The following is a 4,627-nucleotide window of genomic DNA, read 5'->3' as shown; positions in this document are numbered from 1 at the left end:
CCTAGGGGATGACAAGGTCAAACGGTCACAAACTCCTTCAGGACCGTTTTAGGCTGGACATAAGGAAGAACTTGTTTACTGTCTGAGCCCCCAAGGTTTGGAATAGACCGCCGCCAGAGGTGGTTCAAGCACCTACTTTGAACGCCTTCAAGAGAAATTTGGATGTTTATCTTGCTGGGATCCTATGATCCCTGCTGACTTCCTGCCCCTGGGGCAGGGGGCTGGACTTGATGATCTTCTGAGGTCCCTTCCAGCCCTAATGTCTATGAAATCTAGCCAATGGGACTGGGTCCTGAAAGAGCCTGAGAGTAATGATCAGGGAATGCCAAGTTCTCAATCTGTACATGAACTATTGTTAATTTATTGAGTTGGCTGGTGTACCTAAGTGTATGTCTGTTATCTGTTCAACAGGACTGGAGATCCTCAGCTGTGCTTTTGGGTTGCAGTTAATTCTTATGTTAGGGGACTGCTTTTTGTGCAAGAAGGTTGAGACTGCCTCTATTGTTGCCATGAAGTTTTGATGCTGTTACTTACAGAGCAGGGAGAGCTATGATGTTCTTAGATATTCTTGGATTTGTTGTATTGCTCTGAAGAACTAGTGCAGTCGGGCTCTTTGGACTGAATTTTAAGAATGTGGATGGGGAAGGTAAAGTCCTTGTTTCTGGGCGCAGCTCCAGGTAGAGGCACAATAATGTCAAAAGCCTTGAATGGTCTGGGTCTTGCTTACCTGAAAAGCTGCCTTACAGACTGTCAGAGCAGTTAGGATCAGCTGGGAGCCTTTTGTCATTAGTTCCCATGATACAACCTGTCAAGGACAGCACTAGGGATTTCTCTGTTGAGAATCGTTGCCTTGGGAATTCACTTCTCTTGTCAGTTTGCTGAAGTGAATTCCCAAAAGTAGATGGTGATGTACCAACTTTGAGAGTAAATTGCATTGATAACTGCTCCAAAAAAGAGAGAATGGAATAGACACAAGAAGATGAGTTGGGAGGAGAATCAGGGGAGCGTGGGGCATGGTGGGGTTCACACTGGAACTGAAGGTGTAATTGTCTACAGCTTTGTATATTATGTGGTTGTTGACCTCTGTATGGAGTGGGGCTAGGGGAAAACCAATATTTTTTTCATCATCACTTTTACATCATTTACAACAGTAGTTCTCAAACTTTTTTGTACCAGCACCCACTTGTCAATATCAACGTCTAGTCCCAACCCAGTGCCCCTCACTCCCAACCCACTGCCCCCAGGCTCCAGCCCCCCAGTGTGTCAGGCAGGGGTGTGCGTGTGCGGCACGATGGGACCTAAGCAGCCCCTCACAGGCTGGAGCTCTGCCAGCCTGCCAGGGAAAGCCAAGGTGTCCCACGTTTTTCTCCTTTAAAAGAGAATTAATTTTTAAAGTTTGTTCACAACCCTTTCATATATTCTTTGCAACCCACTTTTGGGTCTCGACCCACAGGTTGAGAAACACTGATTTGTTACAGTCAAAAGGTAAGATGGAAGAATAGTGCTCAGAAAGAGGGAAAGGAAAGAGATGCCATCAGATGCATCTTCTCCGAGAGCAGCTGTTGTTTGTCAGGGCTAAACCTTGATTTTAAAAGGCACCTAAATTCAGTGAACTTAACTTTCTTAAGCTCTGTTGAAAATCCCAGCCTAAACTGTTTGGGGAGGTGAGCTCCCTTCTAAGGAGACCAGGATCAGGCCCTGTAAGCGAAGTATCATTGTGCATATCTATTCATTATTTATGCTGGTATTTGTTACCACAGTGCTCAGAAGCCTGATCAGAGCAGGGCTCCATGTTACTGTGCACTGTACAGACCTGGTAAGAGACAGTCCCTGCCTCCAAATAGCAACCAAAATTGATGCTGCCCTCTCTGTAATAAATAGGCATTACCTTTTCAAACTGTCCTTCTGCTCCTGAAATAAGTGGATCCAGGAGAAATGCAGACCTGTGTGGTTACTGCTAGTAACCACACTGGGACACTGTAGGGGGGGAAGCCTAGCTATAGATTATCCCTCTGAGTGTGGGGAGCTGCCTGGTGGGCTGGAAATGGAAAAACTACAGTTGCAAAGAGTTAATGTAAGGCCTGTGTTCAGCCCTGTGAAGGTGGGGGTTGGGGGGGTGGGTAGAAATTCCCACTGGAGGGGTAGGTGGGAAGAAAAGCAGCACTTTAAGAATGAAGGCTGAGAAGGGAAGAGGACAGATTTAAGTTTTATCTGTCCAAGAAAATTGACCAGCATAGCTGTTGCAGAATAATTATACCACATCTAGCAAAGCTGGTATAACTCTCTTAAGTCCTTATTCTGTAATGACTCTACTTTCATAGGGTGGGGGTGATTTTAAGAGGGGAAGCTGAAGAAGGAGAGGGTCGGTGTCATTTGAAGAGTGAGGAACGGGGGCAAAATCTCTTCGTTTAAGCAGGAAAATTATTTCATTGGCAGGAAAATCAGCCCATACTGTGAAGTGACACACCTCAAATTTCTCTCAGCGATAGGTCACAGCAGATCTCTGGATCGCTGGGCCCTTCCTTGTGGTCTGCAGGATGCAAGATTTGGAGAACGTTTTGTGAGACTGGGGGAGGGGACTGAATGTATTGGGAGGGGAGGTAGGTCTGTGGAAGGGGCTCGCTCTGTCTGTCTCAAGAATAATCCACAGAATGAAAGGGGTTGGGAACTGCTGCAAACCTTCAAAATGCTGGCTATCAGAGGGTTTCAGATTACACTGACATTTAATCCACGAAACGTGAAGCATATGCCCAGGATGGGGCTCTACAGCATATTTGGCATTTGGTAGGTCGTGCCAATTTTTCATTAGTGTCTGTTGCTCCTCATTCAGTTGCAGGCTGCTGCAGAGGCTAATGCTTTCTTTGTCGCACTAAGGTCCAAAGACCCGTTACAATGGGTTCTTCAGGCTGCTGGCAGCTCAGGGGCAGAACCAAACCTGTCAGCCGCTGGCAGTGAGCAAATGCTCCATTTTTAGCTGTTTCCTTTGCCTCATCAGGGGCTCAGTCAGACCTCCCTGCTGCTGCTGAGTTTGACTGAAGGGAAATCCTTCCTTCATTTCCTATTTCTGGGTTACCCTTCCCCTTGGTCCACAGCTCCCTTCAGTCTGTGTGTCTGTTCCCTGCCATATGTCTGTGCGGGTGCATTTGGGGGACTGCATGTTGGGCTCGGCTTCCCCTTGGAAGAGTGCTTGCTATTGTGGGTACTGCTGCAGGCACCAGGCTGAGTGAAGCCAGGAAGGTATTCCCTGCCCTTATGGCCCATGCCCCCAAGGAGCACGGTCAGATCTGTGGACAGGGAGTCAGCTTCCCTCGGGCCTGGGCCAGCTGGAGTCGTCAGGGGTAAGAAAGGAACCAAGCAGGATTGCCTGGGCGAGCCAAAAGCCTCCAGTGGGCCTGTCCCTCGCTGTGGCCCCAGCAGAGCTCCTGCTTGTCCTCTGCTGAGGGCTCAGGAGCCCCAGCCCTTGCCCTGCCCATGGCAGAGCCCTGCCTCTCACCTTGGAGCCCATGCCTGGGGCTTCCCGGGAGGGGCTCAGTACAGGCCTCTCCTGTGTGTGTACATGTGGGTGTATATGTGTCTGTGTGTGTGTACTGTGTGGGGGTGTACTGTGTGGGTGTGTGTGTGTGTAGACGTGTTCACATATGTGGGTGCGTGTACTATGTGGGTCCTGTGGGTATGTGTGTGTGTACTTGTGTATATGTGAGTACATATGTGGGTGTGTACTATGTGGGTATGTGTGTATGTATGTGTACTGTGTGGGTATGTGTGTGTGTACTATGCGTATATGTGTGTCCACATGAGGGTGTTGGGTGTATTGTGCGGGTACGTGTGTGTACTATGTCGGTACATGTGTGTATGTGTACATGTACATGTGTACTATGTGTGTACGTGTGTACATATGGTTTTGCGCACATGTACTATGTGGGTATGTGTATGTGTGCACTCGTGTGTCTGTTCAGGTGTACATGTATGTGTGTATACATGTGTGTGCACTTATACACATGTGCACTTGTGCATACATGTACGTGTGTGTGTGTTGCGGGGGGGGCGCGAATTACCCTGGGGCGGGGCGGGGCTCCCCCTGATCGAGGGCAACCGGTTACCCTGGGGCAGGCGCCGGCCCCTCCTTGTCGCGGGCCTCGCGGGGGAGGGGGGGGCGGGAAAGGGGCAGTGTCGCTTTAAGAGGCGCGAGCGGTGGCTGTCTCTTTAAAAGAGAAGGAGGGGGCGGTACCACCTCGCGGCGGGGTGGGGGGGGATCAGGCTATGTTAATTGAGGGGGAGGAACCAAAATGAATGGGGGGAGGTAAAGGCGGCGCTTTCCCCGCAGGCGCGGAAAGGGCGGGGGGCGGCAGGGTGGCTCGTGGGCGCGGGCCTGTCTCTTTAAGAAAGCTGTTCGTGCTATGGGAGGGGGCAGGCTCCTCCTCTGGGACTATACCATTCCGGGAAGCAGGGGAGGGGGGAGAGCTCTGAAAGGCAGGACCATCTCCTGAGCGAGTAGGGGCCAGTACTATTCCCGGGGCGGGGAGGGACGCGATGGGCGGCACTATTCCTCTCCTTGTACTGGGGGTGGGGGCGATGGGCGGTACCATGTGTGCGGGGCTGCGGGGAGGCGCTGGCGGACAATGGAGCC

At 50.7% G+C, this 4,627-nt stretch overlaps 1 protein-coding gene and 1 long non-coding RNA gene across 3 annotated transcripts in view; one reads left to right on the top strand and one right to left on the bottom strand.

Annotated features, from left to right (window-relative positions):
* The window catches only part of LOC109303501, a 12,424-nt gene extending 8,954 nt beyond the window's left edge, over positions 1-3,470 (bottom strand). The window contains exon 1 of the long non-coding RNA XR_002099146.1: positions 2,468-3,470. This is a non-coding gene — a long non-coding RNA (uncharacterized LOC109303501). The remainder of the gene's footprint in view (positions 1-2,467) is intronic.
* Positions 1-4,627, top strand: part of BCL9 (B-cell CLL/lymphoma 9) — an 89,211-nt gene that overhangs the window by 37,478 nt on the left and 47,106 nt on the right. The gene's annotated exons all lie outside the window — the stretch shown is intronic.

Source organism: Gavialis gangeticus, unplaced genomic scaffold, assembly GCF_001723915.1.
Source record: "Gavialis gangeticus isolate Ggan-Ray unplaced genomic scaffold, GavGan_comp1, whole genome shotgun sequence".
NCBI lineage: Eukaryota > Metazoa > Chordata > Crocodylia > Gavialidae > Gavialis > Gavialis gangeticus.
This window is presented reverse-complemented; position numbering and strand designations above follow the sequence as displayed.